Source organism: Notamacropus eugenii, chromosome 5 (genome assembly GCF_028372415.1).
Source record: "Notamacropus eugenii isolate mMacEug1 chromosome 5, mMacEug1.pri_v2, whole genome shotgun sequence".
In the NCBI taxonomy this organism is placed as follows: domain Eukaryota; kingdom Metazoa; phylum Chordata; class Mammalia; order Diprotodontia; family Macropodidae; genus Notamacropus; species Notamacropus eugenii.
The window spans coordinates 231,031,772-231,052,917 of NC_092876.1; the positions used below are offsets into that span (position 1 = coordinate 231,031,772).

Here is a 21,146-nt window from a genome sequence, read left to right on the forward strand (position 1 = left end):
CCAGCACTCCCTCCGCTGTGGTCGTGGCTGGTAGCCTTTCATTGAAGACCTTACCATCGGTGGGGGAGCTGACCTTGACCCCGGGTTCATCCCCATGGAAGGCGTTTGTCATCATGGCTGGAAACACCATGCTGCAAGGCTGGGAGCAGGCGCGCAGCCCCGCTTCACTGAGCGCTGCGTGGTAACTTTACCAGACAGCCAAAAGGAATCGCTAATTGTACAGAACAGATGAACATTTCATGTACAATCTTCTTTTTCCCCTCTTCTACCACGTTACAGAAATGCTTGTTTTATTTAAGTTCACAGTACACTACATTTTTATAAAGGGACCGAGCTGGGGATCGAGGATCGAAGAAAACCAGTCTTTCTTGAGACAATTAACGTCAGTAAACTTAAAAGCAGACCGCGGTCAGGAATGTCACTCAGTCCAGACTCCCTTCATTTAACAAATGAGGAAGCTGAGTCTCCGTTCAAGGGCCGCAGGAAGTTAAGGCCATAGGAACCATCGCCTCTTCACTGCGCGCCCGCCGCTCCCTCCGCCGCAGCAGCCCGGGACTCTCCGCCAAGCAGATCGCAGGTTTCCCGACCCAGCCGGGGGTGGGCTGGAGAGGGTGGGAGGGGGGCTGGGGGAGGGGGAGGCGGCCAGGCCCGGAGGTTACCTCAACTTGCCGCTGACGCACTTCCGGCGCGACGGCTCTCCTCCACGCCGCGAAGGGGCTTACAGGGGAGGCGGTTAGGAAGTTTGGGCGCCTTTTCTGGCGGCGGTAGATTTGAAGCTCCGCCCCGGGAGCTGCCGCGCGGGGACCCGAGAGCCGCGCACCGGAGCAGGTAGGCCGCCCCAGGCTCCGGGTGCTGCGGCGGTAGAGCCTGTGGCTGCGGCTCCGGGAGACGAGGGGAGGGAGAGGCCAGGGCCCCGGGGGCGGAGCAGTGCCGGGCCCAGCCCCCAGTTAACCGTCTTGTTCCCCCTCCCCCCGCGGGGCTCTCTGCGCTCGCCCGGACTGACGGACCCCCGGTGGGACGGTGCGGGCGTCGTCTGCCCGACCCTCGGGAGCGGAGCGAGGGGGAGGAGGAAGGCGGGGCCGCGCGTTGCGGAGGCTGTTTGGAGCCGAAGCGCGGGGCCGGCGGCCCTCCCCCCGCACGCTCTTCGCTCGCCCCCTCGCCCGCCTCCCGCCCTGACGCATTTTGCCGCACAGGCTGTAACATGGCGGCGGCCGAGTGAGCGGCGGAGAGCCCTGCTGCTTCCGAGCGCTTCCGAGCGGCGGCCGGCGCGGCGCGCGGGAGGCGGAGGCCTCCGGCCGGGGCAGGGGCCGGGGCCGCGGCGTCCTGGGGGAGCGCTCGCTCGCAGGGCTGAGGTTTGTTTCCTTTGGTTGGGGGCTGATTTAAAGCTCTCTCCCCGCCCGATCTGCCCTTCTCTGGGCTCGTACCCCCTTCTCCCCTCCCTCCGCCCGAGGCGGCAGCTGCCACATGTGCCCGCTGAGTTGTGTGCTTGCTTTCTTTTCTCTTTTTTTAAAGGCTCGTCCTGATCTTTCCAAACTGTTGAGAGGTTCCCCCGGCTCGGAGGCGTGCGTCCTGCAGGCCCCGAGAGCACGGACTCCTTCGCACCCCCGCGGTGCCCGGCCCTGGCTCCTGACGCCGGGCCCATCCTTGCCTTGGAGCGAGCGTGTTCATTCCTCCCTTGTCTCGCTTGTCCCTGCAGAGCTAGGTCAGCTTCTTGGGGAGGCGCTTTTGGAAGCCGGGTATTTTGTGCAGTCATTTTCATCGGTTTCCAGAACTGTCCCAAGTGAAATACCAACTCCCTGGCTGAGTTAAAAACTCAGAATGATTAAAAAATTTACGTAGTGTGTTGGAAATTTCAAAGGTGGTGCTTGGTTTATCACCACAACTTGACACCTCGAGTTAAAAAACAGGGGGGAAATAACCAAACCGAAGTAAAAGAAGGGGCCCAATGAACTGCATGTTCTCCTTAGGTACTGATTTTTTTCAACTTCAGAGAACAGTAAAGTGTCCAGAGTCCAGAACCTCGAGGCTTGGATTATTCTGAATAGTTAAATTTTCCAGCTTACTACGCTAGATAAAAAAAAAAAGTTTTGGGTTGAAGTCCGGAACCTATTGAAGTAATTTAACTTTTGCTTGTTGTGAGTGATACAGGTATCTCAGGGTATGATGAGTTATGTTGGCTGGTTGTCCTGACACGAAATGGCCCTGGACTGCTGTGCTTTTAAAATTTTTGCCCCTTTTTTATTTACCTGACTCCCTCTTAAACTCAGCTCAAGTCTGATTTTCTGCAGGAGTCCTTTATCAATCCCTGTAGAAGGCATTAAAAGAATTTTGCAGTTTTTCAAAAGTAATCCATTCTCATCTCTTGTTCAGTGCTTTCTCTCACATGCACTGTATGTCTGTATCCATGTGTATGCATGTGTGAATATACGTGCATGCATAAACATGTATGTGCATTTCTGTACAGCTATAAAAATTTATTTTTTAAGTTTAAGGAAAGTTTTACTAATGCAGTAGTATTTCAGCAGAGTTAATTGTAATGCACATAAGAGACAGACACAGGTTATAGAAAAACAAAGAGATTATATACAGTTAAAATAACTATATGTCTCTCTACCCCCAAAACGTATGCTTCTCAAGAGTACTGTTTTTGCTTTTCTCAGTATTCTCAGCGATCCTTACAGCATGCCTAGCACATAGTAGTCATTTAATAAATATTTGTTGACCAGCTAATTTACGGTTTTCATCCCTTGGCACTTCTCACTGCTGTTAGTGTTCAGGCATGTAGCAGTCACCTCTCTCCTTATTTCCTTTTTGGAGTCTGTTGTTGGCTAAGGAACTATGTCACCATATGTGTATTAAGAACCATTTTATTCTGAATGAGCAAGTCACTTAACCCCAATTGCCTCATCCTGGGTCATCTCCAGTCATCCTGATGAATATCTGGTCACTGGATTCAGATGGCTCTGGAGGAGAAGTGAGGCTGGTGACCTTGCACAGCTCTCCCTCACTCAAAACAAAGTCAAGTGCGAGTCATGTCATCATTTCTCTGATGGCATGGTCTTCTTCAGCAACGAAGGACGAACACACATTCTGAATGAAGGTTATATGGAATCTCTCTTAAAATCAAAATACTTGTACTTTGTCACATCTATTTTGTGTCCCTAGAAGTTATTTTTATTTTCTAATTCTTAGCAGTATTCTTTTTCAGTGGTAGGATCTTTGGATAGCCAAGTTTCTGATAGGATAGATATTACTGTGATTTGGAGATGTAGATGCTCAGCTGTAATTTCATTTCCTCTTGTGACTATAATGATAGATCAAGGGAATTGCTCTAGACATATGAATTTCATCAGGGTATCTTATAACATTTCCTATGATATCCTTGTGGACAGGAGAGAGAATTAGTTGGATAGTAGTACAGTTTGGTGGGTGCATAACTGGTTGAATGACCATACCCAAAGACTAGATGAAATAATGTCCATAAGTAATCTGCTGGCCATAGGACTTGACCTGTGTCTCTCTTTCAGGGTTTTTTATCACTGAGTTAGATAATAATATAGAGGCATGAAGCATGGAGGCAAAGCTGATCTAAAATTCTGGATGGCAGAATTTAGATCTAGTACTACATAGATTTAGGTCTGTTAGTACACAGTATTTAAATTTTTAAGAGTTAAATATATAAAGGGTGGGGCTGGGCTGTGCAACATTTTATGTGAGAAAACTTGGGTTTTTAGTCGATGGTAAGTTGAATATGAATCTACAACTAATCTGCCTGCCAAAGTGTCTGATACTTATATAGGCAGTATTAATTGCTATATGCTATACAGAAAAAAAGCATATAATAATAATCCACTGCTTTCTGAGTTGGTAACTTCATTTTGGGTGCAGGATTTTAAGTGAGACATTGAGAAGCTATTGTGTAAATCAAAATGAACTGATTATAAACCACACCTATGATGAATGACTAAAGGAACAAGATGAAATATGCTTGTTTGTGCCATCCTTAAGAAACTCTAATTCGACCTTGTCATCCCCTCAGTCGCCCTGTTATCTGTTCTTTTCCTTGCTGGACTCTTTGAAAAGTCTATTCTCCCTCTCTTCACTTAATCTCTCTCTTTATTTCTCTCTCTCAATTCTTAATCCCCTGCAATCAGAATTCCTATCCCTGACTCCCTCCAATTGAAAATGCTGTCTTCAAAGTTATAAATGATTGGTGAACTGTTTGTTCTGACAGCCCTTTTTCAGCCCTCATTCTCCTTGACTGCAGTTTTTGATACTGTTTAGTAGCCCATACTCCTGAGCACTTATTCCTCCATTAGTTTCTGTGACACTGGCCTCTCCTAGTTGTCTGACAGTGGTCAGTTTTCATCTACCCACTGCCATGTTAGTATGGGTGTCCCCTAGTGGTCTGCAACTGAGTCTCCTTTCTGTAATCTTTTAACCATCAGATCCACTCCTGTGGTTTAAAGTTATCTTTTCAGTGCAGTAACACCCAAATCCATACTATCCAAACTTAAAACTTTCTCCTGAATTCCAGTAACACATTGTCATCTGCCTGCTGAATTTAGATGTCCCTTGAAAATATTAGATGTTACATGTCTAAAGCAGAACTCACCTTTTCCTCTAAACTTCCCTTTTTTATGTTGAGGCTACCACTATCTGATTGCTTAGGTTTGTTAGCTCAGTCATCCTTGATTTTTCCCTCAGTCTCAATCACTTCCTTCAATCAGTTACCTAACTGTTCTACTTGTGAGTCAGGCCTTGATTAACGTCCATCTGAACTGCTGTAACAGTCTCAGTTGTTCTCTGTATTTCTAGTTTCTCTCCTCTCCAATTCTTCTTCCATATAGCTATCAAAATAACTTTTAAAAAATCACAAGTCTGATCGTTCCTCTGCTCAAACATCTGTGGCTCTCCGTTGCCTGTAAGATAAAACTCTGTAACTTGGTGTTCAAGGTTCTTTACAATTTAACTCTCATTTTTCTAATTTTATTTCACGGTATTACCCTTTATTAACCTGTGTATTCCAACCAAATTGGGCAGCCAGTTGTTCACATAACAGTATTCTATATCTTCTCTCTGAATTTTCACGTAAGCTATTCAGAGGTCCCAAAACTATTTCTAATCCTTCCTTATCCCCTCCTCTGTACACCTAAGAATCCTTGTTTCCTTGAAATTAAATTCAGGTGCCACCTCCTAATTCAAGACTTTCCTGGGCTTATGCCTCCCGTGGGTGTTAATAAATGTTCTCTCCTTTCTTTGGTCTGTACTTACTTGTGAACCTGTAGAATCCCTAGTCTCTTATAGAAGTAAGCTCCTTGAGGGGAATCACTTGGAATGTATGACCAGTGCTTAGGTTCATTGCACAAGTAGGCATTTAGTACGTATTTATTAAACTTATTGAAATGAGCAAGGGAAGATGTACACAAGAGTTTTGAAATATGTAGTTGTCTTTTTTTCTTCCTCTCTGGCTGTAGAGAACAGAACTGCAACTCCTGGGTGGAATTGACAGGGAGGAGAGGCAAGTTTTAACACAGCATAAGGAGGACCTTCCTAAACGATTGAGATTGTAGATAAATGGAATGAACTACCACATGAGGTATTGAGTTGTCCATCTTGGTAGTGTTCAAGCAGAGATTTAACTTAAGATTTTATAGGAGTGGATTCACGTATCAGTACACAATTGCTCTAAATGTCTGAGTTTCCTTTCAATTAGAGCTATCCATAAGTAGAAAATTGGCTTCCTTGGGAGGTAATGGTTTTCCTTTCATTGGAAGTCTTCACGTAGAAGTTGAACAGCTACTTTATAAGGATGTTCATAGTGAGAATTTTGGATATAGGTTGAACTGGATGACTGCTGAGGTGCCTTTTCACTCTAAAATTCTTTTTTTTTTTTTTTTTTTTTTTTTTCCCTTTTTTTTTTTTTTTATTTTTTTATTTTTTTAATGTTTAACAATCACTGCCATACAATTGCGATTTTATCCCTCCCCACCCACCCCCCACTACCTCCCTCCCTCCCCACGACTGCATACAATTCTGTATAGATTCTACATATACTTTCCTATTGAGTATATTTTCACTATAGTCATGCTATGTAGTCAGACTAAGATAAATGAAAGAATCCATATAACAAATCAGAACATGATACACAAACAGATACACATACACAAACATGATCTGCTACATTATGTGAGTGACTTCCATATTTCTCTCTCTGAGTGTGGAAGGCATTTTGCCTTGAGGTCCACCATTGGGATTTTTTTTTTTTTCAGAAGTTCTTGTGTTATTACAAAAATCTAAGTCTACCAGAAAAAGCTCTCACACACTGTGGTTGTTGCTGTGCATAGAGTTCTCCTGGTTCTGCTCCTTTCACTCAGCATCAGGTCATATAAGTCCTTCCAGGCCTCTCTGAAGTCTTCTTGTTCATCATTTCTTATGGCACAATAGTACTCCATTACATTCATATACCATAATTTATTCAGCCATTCCCCAATTGATGGACATCCCCTTGACTTCCAGTTTTTGGCAACTACATAGTCACTCTAAAATTCTAAGAACCTTTGTTATTTAAAATTTTACTTTTAGTGAGAAGTAGCATGGAGAACCATAAATACTTGAGTGCAAGGCTCATCTCTAAAACATGTGCTTGTCTTATATGACTTAAGACAAGCTTCAATCTCTTAGTATTCTAGGAAACTATTAGACTAGAAGTTTTAGAAAAGGTGCCAAACTGTATTGGTTGAAGTAATGTCCTCACTTGGGAGTTGACCTGAAACCAGAGATTCAGTCCCTGAATTCCTTTACTTTCTGACAAATCAATATTCGATTTCATCTCTAAGGGTAATTTGGGAGGAGGGAGAGAAGAGATGGCAGAACTTATCACTGAAGTGTAAGCTTTCACAGGTTCCCTATTCCCTTTGGTTACCATGACAACATCTGTAATTTACTCTCAGCACTAATTCCTTGCTTTGAAGAACGCACGTCACACACACATACCTTATTTAAAAAAAAAACAAAAACTTCCTTTTTGGCATATTTCCACAATTATTCACATACTCATGTCTCTGTGATCTCAGAGATGTGGGCTGTCCATCCTGTGAAATTCTTGTTCATGCCCTCTCGTAAATTTGCCATGGAGAATACACCTAGTATACTTTTCCTATCATCTAGAGTAGTGGATGTTGTTCAGTTGTGTCTAACAATTCATGACTCCATTTGGGTTGGTTTTTTGGGGTTTTTTGGTTTTTTGTTTGGCAAAGATAGAGGAGGGGTTTGCATTTTCCTTTAGCTCATTTTACAGATGAGGAAACTGAGGCAAATAAGGTTAAGTGATTTGCCCAGAGTCAAACAGGTAGGAAATACCTTGAACTCAGGAAGATGAAGGCCCTAAACTCTATCCACTTTGCCACCTAGCTGCCAGAGTAGTGAGGTCAAACTCAAATAGAAATGGATCCCTGCAGGCTGCATTTTGACTTAGGCAACCATAAATTAATATCTGTTTTGCATTTTATTTTTAATTATTTTGTTAAATATTTCCCAATTATATTTCACTCTTGTTCGCACTTACTTTGCAGGTGGAGTTTGACACCTTTGATCTAGAGGATGCTAATTGAACTGTCCTTTGGTCATCTATTGAGCTAGCCACATGACCAACATATCTTTTTTGATCCTATATTTCTTCAGTGACAATCCTTTCTAATGCTTCCTTTCTAATTCCTTGTTGTAATAGTTAGAACGCACTCAAACCCATTGAATATCTTTGCTTTTTGGGTCAGATGTTGATATATTCCGTGACTAACAAACTGTACAATATCTATGGAAGAACGTTGGTTTGAAAAAGAAAAAAACAGGCCTTTGTTGCCAGAGAAGCTTGGGGTCATTAAGATAACTTTATCATTTTCAAAAAAGAACCCATCTTCATCTGTTGTTCAATTCTGGACCCAACTTAAACATTTGCATTATCTGTTGAAGGTATATAGAATAATAGGTATATAGGGGAATGTAAAAAAATATATATATAATAATAGGTGAGCAACTGTATTTGGATGTAACAGGCATTCTTCATTTTTTTTCCTGTGTGGGTAGTTAAACTAATACCTATAGTATCCAAGTAAAATTTCCTGATCATTGTTGCCTTTGTAGACAATAGTCTAAATGATTTTTAAGAATTTCTTACAAAATAACATTTTTTTTAACTCAAGTTACTGTGATTTCTTTCTATGCCTCTTATTCTTGTATTCTGTTAGTAAACTTAACTCCTAGTAGGCCCTATTATTTTCTTATTACCTTTAATATTGGTACTGGGATTTGTTCTTTAATAGTATAATATAGAGTTAAAGCTGGAAGGGACTTAAAAAGTCATATAGTCCAACTCCTTCCTTTTACAGGTACAGAAACAGGCATAGAGAAAGGATAAATTACTTGCTCAGAGTTAAACAGAAAGTGGTAGAGGTAGACTTTGAACCCAGATCTTCTGACTCCAGCACTGCATATTTCTGTTGTATCACACATTGCCTCGTAGAAATGTAAGCCTAATATGTCTTGAAATTATTTTGTGCCACTCATATTTCATTGAAAATGACTGTAGGTTTAGCTTTGTAGACATTTTCATGGGAACAAACAGAAATAGTTGAGCTAAATTTCAGTTTTACTTATGACTCAAATAATGGGCTTATCTCTGTTTATTTTGTTTTGTTTTTGTCTATACCTGTGATTTCATAGATTAGGGAAGTCATAGAATTATGGATGTAGACATGAATAAACCTATATCAAATGGCTTACCTTCACAGTGAAGAGGGGAGGGAAGGAAGAGAGAGAATTTGGTACTCGGAATTTGAAAAGAGAATTTAAAATTGTTTTTACATGTAACTGGGAAAAAATAAATTATTAATTTTTTAAAAGACAGAATTATAGATGCAGAACTAGAAGGGACCTCAAAGACCATCTAGTCCAGGTTTTTCAAAGTATCGTGTACTACGTCTGGTCCCCTTCTCAGAATGTTTTAAATGCAAAAATGAAAAACATAAAAATTATTTAAAAATTAATTACATTAAAATATTTTTATCAAAATATTTTTTAAAAATTCTTGAACTCATGACCTAGTCCAACACCCTCATTTTTTGACTTTTATTCTGAACTTTAGTCACTGCATAAAATTAACATTTCCATGATACCTTGTAGAAAAGAGAGTATTGATGAAGTTGAGAATCACTGTTATATAGAGAGCTTGCTTTTTAAAGGTATGTAATAAATTGAGAATTTGACTTTTAAAGCTGTCCTGCTCATTTGTGACTTATTCTTTTTGGGAGGAGTCAGAGGATAGTATCCCTAACTGCCTTCTCTCTCCTACCTCCCCACTTTCTAAATTGAGGGGAGGGGCATTTAACAAAATTGCATGGTCATACAAAACAAATTTCCCACATTGGGTATGCCAAAAATGTATATCTCATTTTTTATCTTCAATGCGTCACCTTTCTCTCCAGATGTGGTAGTATCTTTGGTATTCTAGTGACTCTTCTTAATACTTTTAAAGTATTGTTTGTCTTTACAATGTTGTTAATGTATAAATTGTTTTTCAGATTCTGTAAACCTCACTACATCAGTTCAGATAAATTTTCCTAGGCTTCTCTAAAACTGTTCCTTTTATAATTGCTAAATTTAGGGCACAATAATATTGCATTCATATAGTGTAATTTATTAAGCTATTTCTCAAATGATGGGCATTTCCTCAATTTCCAATTCTTTACTTCTACAAAAAGAACTTGCAGTAAATATTTGCATATGGGTCATTTCCTGTTTCTTTAATTTCTTTGATATTTTAAACCTAGTAGTGGCTTCTCTTCATCAAAAGGAATGGTGATGTTTTGAGCTTAATTTCAAATTGCTTTATTTTAAGAAAAATTATGGTTTATTATTTACTTTATTTCTATGTGCTAATCATGCTTGAAATTAAGATGAAATCAGTCATCAATTGAAAAATTTATTAATAGATTCAGTCATATGTCATGTATATGTGTGTGTGTATGTGTCTAGAAAGAGACACATGAGATAAAAGGCCATGAATAGTTTAGTGTGAAAGTAGATGGATAGATGAATAGCCTCCAGAGGTTCCTACAGCTCTTAAAAACCAAATTAAACAGGATTATGACTTTTCCCAGATATTGTGTGTTAAAAATAGGCATTATTATAGATATATTTTATCTTTATATCCTAGATTTGGTGAACATAATTGTTTACTCGCCATACCTGTCATGACAACTCTCTTAAATGTTCTTTTTAGAGGAAATAGTTCCAGTTTGAACATATTTCTCTTGTAACTTATTGCATGTATTTAACAATTAATGTGTGACTTGATTTTGATTTACTACATAGTAGATACTGTTCTGTGCTTAATATGTAATAGGACTAGGCGATTATTTTGAGCAGCTTCTATTCCAAGCTGTTGTAACAAATTTTATAAAAATTATACCAAAGTTCATCATGCTGACATTCAAATTCTTAGAAACTTGGGATGCCTCAGTACCATAATGGCTTCATTGCAGAAGGCCTGAGTATTTTAGGACACAGCTATTGAACTCCTACATTAGTTGCTCAGTCCTGTTGTTTCTATCCTCTTAATTTCTGTCATATACACCTTCTGCCACTCCTGATCCTGGTCCTTATCATCTCATACCTGCACTATTAAAATAGCCCTTTGGTTGGGCTCCCTGTTTCAAGGTTCTCCTCACTCCAGTCAGTCCTCCATTCAGCTCTTAGGTTGATTTTCTTAAATCAAAGTTTCAGCCATGTCACTTATTCTACCTGTGGCCCTCCTCTCCCTTTATATAAATTCATGTGGCTCCCTATTTGCTCCAGGCTCAAATAAAATCCTGTTAAAACCCTTCTTTACCTGACTTCTTCCAACCTTTTACTTCCCTCTGTAACATCATCTTTAGTTCTTCATTCTCTCTTACCCCAGATATTCAGTTGCTAGACCTTGTCTTTTGTATTTCCATAAGACTGTTACTGCATATGTGTCTGCTTCATTCATACAACTACCACCTTTGTTTAGGCTCTTATCATCTTTTTCCTGGACTATTGTAATAGCTTTCTAATGAATCTTCCTGCCTTAAGTTTCTCTTTGCTTTAATCCATTTTCCACACAGCTACCAAAGTGATTTTCTAAAGGTGCTGGTTTGACCCTTTCATCCCCCTACTCAGTAAATCCCAGTAACCCACAAACAACTGAGAATTAAATATAAACTCTTTGGAATTTAAGGATGTGTGTAACTTAGCCCCAACCTACCTTTCCAGTTTTTTCCCCTCAATTACATGAAAAAAAGCAGTTTTTAGTATTCATTTAAATTGTTTTGAGTTCCAATTCTTTCCCTCCTTTCCTTTCCTCTCCCATCACAAAGAAGGCAAACAATTTGACATAGATTATACAGTCATATAAAACATGTTTCCTTATTAGTCATATTGTTAAAGAAATATAGGATCCCCCTGCACTCCCCCAAAAAACCAGAAAAATAAAGTAAAAAATGTGTGATTGGATCTGTATTCAACTCCATCAGTTCTTTCTTTGGAGATGAATAGCATTTTTTGTAAGCCCTTCAGAATTTTCTTGGATCATTGTATTGCTGAGAATACCTAAGACATTCATAGTTCTTCATTGTACAGTATTACTGTTACTGTGTAGAATATTCTTCTGGTTCTGCTCACTTTACTTTATATCAGAAAACGTAAGTCTTTCCAGGTTTTTGAGAACATCCAGCTCATCATTTCTGATAGCACAAAAGTTAGTATTTCACCACAATCATACCACAATTTGTTCAGGCATTCATTTCCAATTCTTTGCTGCTACAAAAAAAAAGAGCTGCTATGAAAATTTTGTGAAAATAAGTCCTTTTCTCTTTTTTTAAAAAAAATTCTTTTGAGATACAAACCTAGTAATGGTATTGCTAGATCAGATCTTTGCACAGTTTTATAGCCCTTTGGGCAATTTCAAGTTGCTCTCCAGAATGGTTGAATCATTTTATATAATTCCAGTTTTCCCATATCCCCTCCAGCATTTGTTATTTTCCCTGTCGTATTAGCCAATCTAATAGATGTGAGGTGGTAGCTCAGAGTTGTTTTAATTTGGATTTCTCTAATCAAGTGTTTTTGAGCACGTTTTCATGACTATGGATAGCTTTGATTTCTTCATTTGAAGACTGCCTGTTCATTATTAATTGGGAATGCCTTGTATTCTTGGAAATTTGACTTAGTTCTCTATATATTTGAGAAAAGAGGCCTTTTTTGGAGAAACTTGGTGTAAAAATTTTTCCACGGTTATAATTACTAACTATATTAACCTCTATCCTGTTTTCCCTGTTTATCCTCTTTTTTTGCTTCTGACCACTGCCTGCCCCAGTCTGTCTTCTCTTCTGTCAGTCTCCCCTTTTCTTATCCCTTTCATCTCCTACTTCCCTATAGTTTAAGATAGATTTTTATATCCAACTGAGTGTGCATATTATTCCGTTAGAAACACTTGATACTAATAAAGTATCAAGGAAAATTTATCGCAGCAGAGTTCAGGGGAATTGAACACTTGGGCCAAAGCGGGCCCCCACCCTCTTTTCAGGAGGAGGCAGCCCTAAGTACAGAAGAGAGATTAGCTATGTATTGTTAATTCAAGAGGTGGATTGGTCCAGCCTCCATTAGGTCACCATCTTCTCTACATGCCCTTTATGTAACCCCCTTTAGTATATTCCCCCCTCCCAAACATGCTCTAACATAGGACCCATGATCAGAAAATGGAGGAATAATTTTATGCAGGGTGTGTCTGCTTATATATATGAGGTTTATTAAGCAAGTGCAGTGAAGGAAAGCTTTCTTCAGGTAACTCTAGGTGATTTTTCTTGGCTTGTTCCAGTTAGCTGTAGATTTGGTTCCTTTATCAAAAACTTTGTAATTTTCTGAAGGCCACTGTCTTTTGATTGGTTGAGTCCACCTGCAGTCTTCTGGCCTTGTTATTATCTAACTTACTCTCAGTGACTTCAATTAACAATTACATTGTTGAAGCTTAACTTTTACTCTCTCTCACACCTTTGAGCCAGTTTCAATGAGAATAAGATTCAAGCTCTTTTCACCATCACCCTTTTCCCACCCCATCTTTCCCTCCACTGTAAAAACTCTTTCACACCTCTTTTAGAATTTACCCCATTCTACTTTTCCCTTCCTCCTTTTTCCAGTGGATCTCTCTCACCCCTTGATTTTATTTTCTTTAGCTATCATCCCATCATATATAACTCAGATCCATGCTCTCTGTCTATGTCTAACTGCCCTAAAAATGATAAAAGTTCTTAGGAGTTACAAGTATCATGTAGGAATGTAAACTTTTTAACCTTATTGAATCTCTTTCCTCTTTGCATTTTTATGCTTTTCTTCAGTCTTGTATTTGAAAGTCAGATTTTCTGTTTAGCTCCGGTCTTTTCATCAGGAATGTTTGAAAGTCCTCTATTTCATTAAATATTCATTTTTCCCTGTGAAGGAGTATATTCAGTTTTGCTGTATAGGTCAGAATATCATATTCCAAACCCTCCAATCTTTTAACGTAGAAGCTGCTGACTTATCCTGATTGTGGCTATATAGGGCTATATATATTTCTTTCTGGCTACTTGGAATATTGTTTTCCTTGACTTAGGAGCTCTGCAATTTAACTATAATATTCCTGGGAGTACTCCTTTTGGAATCTTTTTTTTTCCACTTTCTATTTTACTCTCTAGTTCTAGGATAGGCAGTTTTCATTGATCATTTCTTGAAATGGGATGTCTAGACTTATTTTTATTTTTAAAAAATTTATTCTTTATTTCTTTTTAATATTCTTTTCTTTTTGAATTCTCCCTCTCTTTCCTACCCCTTCTACACCCACTGAGGCAGCAAGCAACATGATATCAGTTATACATGTGAAATCATGCAAAATATATTTCTCTATATAAATATTCTCTCATATTTGCTGTATTACAAAAAAAAAGCAAATAAGAAAATTATACTTCAAGTTGTATTTAGAATTCATCAGTTCTCTCTCTGGCAGAAGACAACATTTTTTCATCATGAGTTCTTTGGAATTGTCTTGGATCATTGCATTGGTGAGAGTAGCCAAATCTTTCACAAATGTTCATCTTTACAACATTGCTGTTACTATGCACAATGGTCTCCTGGTTCTTCTCACTTCACTTTGCATCAGTTCATATAGGTCTTGCCATGGTTTTTTTTGAAACGATGCCCCTCATTATTTCTTGTAGCACAATAGTACTTCATCACCAATCATATGCTTTAACTTGTTAAACCTTTACCCAATTGAAGAGCATCCCTTCAATTTCCAGTTCTTTGCCAACCCACCCAGAAAACTATTATAAATATTTTTGTGCATATACATCTTTTTCCTTTTCCTTTGATATCTTTTGAGTATAGACCCAGTAGTGGTATTGCTGGATCACAGGGTATGTACAATTTGATAGCCTTTTGTGTATAAATAGTTCCAAATTGTTCTCCAGAATGTTGAGACCAGTACACAACTCCACCAGTAGTCCATCAGCATACCTATTTTCTCTCATTCCCTCCCATAGGAGGAGAGTAATTTCTGAGAGGTGTGAGGTGGTACCTCAGAGTTGTTTTAATGTGCATTTATCTAATCAATACGGATTCCATGTAGGAATGTAAACAGTTCAACTTTAGTAAGTCCCTTATGATTCTTCTTTACATGCTTCTCTTGATTTTTGTGTTTGAAAGTCAGATTTTCTATTCAGCTCTGGTCTTTTTATCAAAAATGCTTGAAAGTCCTCTATTTCATTGTATATATATTTCACTAAATGACCATTTTTTTCCCCTGAAATATTATACTCAGTTTTGCTGGGTAGGTGATTCTTGGTTTTAATCCTAGTTCTTTTGACTTCTGGAAAATCATATTCCAAGCCCTTCGATGGCTCAGTGTAGAAGCTGCTAGATCTTGTGTTATCCTGATTGTATTTCCACAATACTCAAATTCTTTTTTTCTGGCTGCTTTTCTCCTTGACCTGGGAGCTCTGGAATCTGGCTATAATATTCCTAGGAGTTTTTCTTTTCAGATCTCTTTCAGGAGGTGATTGGTGAATTCTTTCAGTGTTTATTTTGTTCTCTGGTTCTAGAATATCAGGGTAGTTTTCCTTGATAATTTAATGAAAAATGATGTCTAGGCTCTTTTTTTCATCTTGGCTTTCAGGTAGTCCCATAATTTTTAAATTGTCACTCCTGGATCTATTTTCCAGGTCAGTTGTTTTTCCAATGAGATATTTCATGTTGACTTCTATTTTTTCATTCTTTTGGTTTTGTTTTGTAATTTCTTGGTTTCTCATAAAGTCATTAGCTTCCATCTGCTCCATTCTAATTTTTAAAGAACTATTTTCTTCAATAAGCTTTTGAACCTTCTTTTTCATTTGGCTAATTCTACTTTTTAAAGCATTTTTCTCCTCATTGACTTTTTGGGCCTCTTTTGCCATTTAGGTTAGTCTGTTTTTAAAGGTGTTATTTTCTTTAGCATTTTTTTGGGTCTCCTTTAGAAAGTTGTTAACTCACTTTTCATGATTTTCTTGCATTGCTCTCATTTCTCTTCCCAATTTTTCCTCCACCTTTCTTACTTGATTTTCAAAATCTTTTTTGAGCTCTTCTACGCCCTGAGACCATTGCAAATTTATTTTGGAGGTTTTGGATGAAGAAGCCTTGACTTTGATGTCTTCCCATGATGGTAAACATTGTTCTTCCTCCTCTGAAAGGGTCGGAGAGAATACCTACCTATTCACCAAGAAAGTAACCTTCTATAGTCTTATTTTTTTTCCCCCTTTTTTGGGCATTTTCTCAGCCAGTTACTTGACTTTTGAGTCATTTATCAAATGGAGGGTATACTCTTAAGGACCTGTTAAGTTCTCAGTTCCTCCAGGGTGGAACAGTCAGGGGAGAGGAGTTACTCCTGTCCTGTCCTGCGCTCTGGTCTGGGAGAATCCATGAGCTTTTCTGCCCAGGATCTGCGAGTAGAATTCCCTCTCCACAAATTCTTCCAGCTCCACCAGGCCAGTGCTCCTCCTCACCCCACGGCTGCCACTCAGGGTTGAGATTAGGCCTAGGACTCCAAAAGGGAAAGCTGCTGCAGTGATGTCTTCCACCCAGGGGCCAGGGCTAGGGCAGGACCATGCTCCCTTTTCACCCAGGTGAAAGAGTTTTCTCACTGACCTTTGAAGCTGTCTTTGGCATTTGTGGGTTGAGAAATTTGGGAACTGCAGCTGCTGTCTGGGATTCCACGCCCTGAAGCCTGCTGCAGTCCTGTCTCCGCTGTGCTGTGTGGCCAAGGCTGGGTTGCACTCCACTCCAAGCCCAGTGTGATAGACCTTTTCTGGCTTTTCCTTCCAGGCTGTCTTGGTCCTCAAATCTCTTTGACTCTGTTATTTTGTGGCTTCTGCTGCGCTAGATTTGTTCAGTCATTTTTTTACAGGTATTTTATGAGCTTTGGGGGTACAGCTAGAGCAGGTCTGTCCTTCTGCTATCTTGGCTATGCCGCCCCCCCCCCCCCCCCCCGACTTTTTTCTTGATCATAGCTTTCAGGTACTCCAATAATTCTTTCTTTTAAATTATTTTATTTGTTTTTACTGTTCTGCAATCACTTCCATATATCTTAGATTTTTTTTCTCCTCCTTCCCCCCTCCCTCCGTACTCCCTTCACAAGATGATGTACAATCTTATATAGGTTCTACACATACGTTCCTATTAAATACATTTTCACCTTAGTCATGTTGCATAGAAAAATTAAAATGAATGGGAGAAACCATAAAACAAAACAGTAATACAAAAGAAAATGGTCTGCTTCATTCTGTGATCCAGTTCCTTAATTCTTTCTCTGGATGTGGTAGTTTTGCCTCAAAAGTCCATTGGGAATTTTTTAGGTCCTTACATTGCTATGAAGGACTAAGTCTACCAGAAAAATTCCTCACACATTGTGGTTGTTGCTGTGTGCAAAGTTCTCCTGGTTCTGCTCCTTTCACTCAGCATCAGTTCATATAAGTCCTTCCAGGCCTCTCTGAAGTCTTCCTGTTCATCATTTCTTATAGCACAATAGTATTCCATTACATTCATATACCACAACTTGTTCAGCCATTCCCCAATTGATGGGCATCCCCTTGATTTCCAGTTTTTGGCCACCACAAAGAGAGCTGCTATAAATATTTTTGTACATGTGGGACCCTTTGCCATTTTTATGATCTCTTTGGGGTACAGTCCTAGAAGCAACATTGCTGGGTCCAAGGGTATGCACATTTTTGTAGCCCTTTGGGCATAGTTCCAAATTGCTGTCCAGAATGGTTGGATCAGTTCACAGCTCCACCAACAATGAATTAGTGTTCCAGCTCTCCCACATCTCTCCAACATTTATTGTCTTCCTGTTTTGTCATGTTAGCCAATTTGATAGGTTTGATGTTGTACCTCAGAGTTGGTTTGATTTGCATCTCTCTAGTCAATAGTGATTTAGAGCATTTTTTCATGTGACCATAGATAGCTTTAATTTCTTCCTCGAAAACTTACTGTTTATATCCTTTGGCCATTTATCAATCAGGGAATGAATTGTATTCTTGAAAGTTTGACTCAGTTCTCTATATATTTTAGAAATGAGGCCTTTGTCACTGACCCTAGTCACACAAATTCTTTCCCAGTTTTCTGCTTCCTTCCTTCCTAATCTTGGTTGCTTGAGTTTGTTTGTGTAAAACCTTTTCAAATTAATGTAATCAAAATTATCCATTTTGTACTTCATAATGTTCTGTGTCTTTTGTTTGGCCCAAAAGTTTTCCATTCTCCACAAATCTGACAAATGCACTATTCCTTACTCCCTTAATTTTTTTATAGTATCAGTCTTTATACCTATATTATGTGTCCCTTTGTAGTACAACAGTTCTTAAATTATTTCCTCAATCTCCTTTCCAGGTCTGTTGTTTTTCCGGTGAGATATTTCACATTTTATATTTTTTAAATTCTTTTGATTTTATTTTATCATTTCTTGTTGTATCATAGAGTCATTACCTTCCAGTATCTTGATTCGAAATTTTAAGGAATAATTTTCTTCAGTGAAGTTTTTAACCTCCTTATACATTTGGCCATTTCTGCTTTTTAAGGAGTTCTTTTCTTCAGTGAATTTTTTGGCCTGTTCTGTTTTTTAAGATGTTATTTTCTTCAGTATTTTTTTGTGCCTCCTTTATCAAGTTGTTGAGTCTTTTTCATGATATTCTTATATCTATCACTCTCATTTCTTTTCCTAATTTTCCCTCTACCTGTCTTATTCTATTTTTAAAATTCTTTGTGAGTTCTTCCAGTTCTTTTTGGGCCTGAGTCCAATTCATATTTTTCTTTGAGGCGTTTTTGCATTGCTATCTTCCTCTGACTTTGTGTTTTCATCTTCCCTCTCACCATAGTGTGATCTATGATCAAATTCTTTTATTCTGTATTCATTTTCCCAGCTTATTTCTTCACTTTTAATTTCATGTAATGCTAATAAGAGTTAAAGATCTTCCCCACCCATTAATGGGCCTGCCCACTAAAGGAAGCTTGATTAGGGGAGTTTTTTGTTTTTTGTTGGAAGGCCCATACGTTTTGTTAATTTCTTTTTTTTTCTCAGACAAAGAAAAAGCAAAAATAGATTTAATTACAAGAGATAAGCAGGGAAATTACATTTTGCTGACAGGTACCAAAGACAGTGAAGTAATATCAATATTAAATACATATGCACCAAAAGGTATAGCATCCACATAGATGAACTTCCCTAAGATTACACGCCCTAATGGAGCACCCCTCTAGTCCACACCTCTTGCCCCTCAAACACACACCAGTGAGGTCAGTGGATTGGTCACCATTTGATGTCCACCATGTTCCAGAGATCGTCACTGATAAACTTCCTAGAGTGCTGGGTATTGTCAAAATGAATAGGCTGGGCAACATTGGGACCATGATGAATGTCTTTAATCACAATTGGTCCACATTCACAATCCCACTCAATTTTACTGACTAGATAAAGTTGAGACACATATACAGCTGAAGGGATTGCAACTGTTGAATCTTCATCCACTTCTCCTTCTGTCCTTGTGAGGTCTTGCTCCATTTTTTTTGAGTTCTTTCAGCTCTTTCATCAACAGATAGAGATCAGTCTTTAGACTTGCATCGTTCTAGCTGGTCTTCTGAAGCTCAGATTCAAATTTCTGTAACTTGATTTCAACACGTTGTGCTATTTCTTTCTCATCAATTAATTTCTGGACCACATCTTCCTCCATAGCATGAATCTCTGAGAGGAGCCGGTGAGTGCTCTTCTTCATGTCCAGCAGCCTCTCCTGCCGCCTCAGGAGCCACCATACCCTCGCTCTGGCTCAGTTGGAGTTGAGCAGGCCGAGCAGTCCCTGACTCACCTCCTCCATGCCCCGAAGTACTGCCATGGCTCCAACCCCAAGCCCACCCAAACTCAAATGGTCATCTTTTTGTTAATTTCTAATGAGGCACTGGTTCTCAGGGGTTATGATGCCCTCTGACTCTGAAAAGTGTATATATTCTCTGAGATGAGGTTGTACCTTGAAGTTTAGTTTTTGAAAAAAAGGTTTGTGTGCCAGATGAGATTCTGGGAAGCCACTATGGAGCCGCTCCCCCCCCCCCCCCCCGCTTCTCTCTTTGGTAACTGTGTGTATGGTCAGACAGTTGAATCTGTCTGTTGATCTGTGATGTATATATTGCTTATGATCAGACAGTTGGAAGCCCCGTTGATTATTTCTTTGTATTTTCTCTGAAGTTCAGGGTGCTGACTTTTCCCCCTGAACTAAGTGTTATAAGTGGTAACTAACTAAGTATATGTGCTTGATTAAAGTAGATTGTTGACCCCTCAGAAGTTGCTTTCTTTTTAGAAAAGCAAATCTAAGAACCTGTACAGCAGCCCCTCCTATGTATGCTGGGGTCCTTGCTGATACAATGTTAAAGTTGGGGTGTCTGCTCCTGGGGTAGAGGGGGTGCTGTCCCAAACTTAAGATTTTTCCATGCTGCTGTTTTCAGGAAAGCTAGTTCTGGGTGGTCTATAAGTTTTCAGTTTTTCCAAGGTAGTTTGATCTAAGGACAGTATGGTCACAGCTTTCCTGACCTGTACTCCTTCAGTTGCACACTCAAGTGTGCTAGTGCTCTTCCACCTCCTACTCGCCCTAGTAATGTGATGTGGAACCATGCATGGGTAATGCAGCAGTATCCTGCACCCAGGGCCAGCATAGGGTCCCCTGTAATCTTCTGACCAGTGGGCCAGCTCCATTACTTTCTGTGCTCTGAGAGCTCAGGAAGCTACTAGCTGATAGTTGACCCAAAGGTCAGCTACTGGAGTGTGGCCAGTGCTGGACTGTGCTCCACTGCCACCCCACAGAGATCCTATAGATCCTCTAAGTTGTCTTGGACTAGAAAATTTTCACCCTGTCTTTTTGTTGATCCTGTCACTCCATATTTCATTTTGAGGTGTTATTTTTAATTTTTTGGAGGGCAATTTGGGAGAGCCCAGGCACGACCCTGCCTTTACTTTGCCATCTGGGCTCTGCCCTCCTTTCCAGTCTTCTTACATGTTATTTCCCTATGTGTACTCTGTGGTCCAGTCATATTGGCCTACTTGCTATTCCTCAGAAACACTAATCCTTGTCCCATCTCTCTTTGCCTTTGATCTGATATCTTTAATGCCTGGAATTTACCCTCTTCAATTTTGCTTCTTAGAATCTCGTTTTCTTTAAGGCTCAACTCGTTCTCCCTTCCATATGAAGGCTTTCCAGATTTCCCTTAGCTCCTATTGCTTTCCTCCTCAAAATTGCTCTTTATTTTGTATATACCTTAATGTTAATTCTTAACACTGTTATAGACTTGTTATTGATTTGCAGAATTGTAGAGGGAATTTTCCATATTGGAATTTACCATTCCACAATGAAATCACAGTTCCAGAACTCATTTTCCCCCTACCCCCCACTTCCCACCACCACCCACAAAATTTTTTTTTTCTGTGTTTAAAGTTACACTTAAATTCATATTGGTTGATTGAGATTACAGGTAATAGCAAATGGCTAAGAACTGGGAGATCTTTACAAATGATTAGTTATTTTAAATGTTTTAGA

The 21,146-nt window shown here is 39.4% G+C and overlaps 1 protein-coding gene and 1 pseudogene across 4 annotated transcripts in view; one reads left to right on the top strand and one right to left on the bottom strand.

Moving 5' to 3' along the window:
* The first annotated feature begins 670 nt into the window (after positions 1 to 670).
* Positions 671 to 21,146, top strand: part of PPIG (peptidylprolyl isomerase G) — a 75,307-nt gene continuing 54,831 nt past the window's right edge. The window contains exon 1 of one of the 4 annotated variants that reach the window (XM_072612247.1): positions 671 to 828. The gene's annotated coding sequence lies outside the window, so the exon portion shown is untranslated. Of the gene's footprint in view, positions 829 to 1,187; positions 1,353 to 21,146 lie in introns of those variants that run through there. The other 3 variants (XM_072612249.1, XM_072612250.1, XM_072612248.1) reach the window with 3 other exon arrangements.
* Positions 18,878 to 19,457, bottom strand: LOC140505839 (kinetochore protein Spc24 pseudogene; annotated as a pseudogene).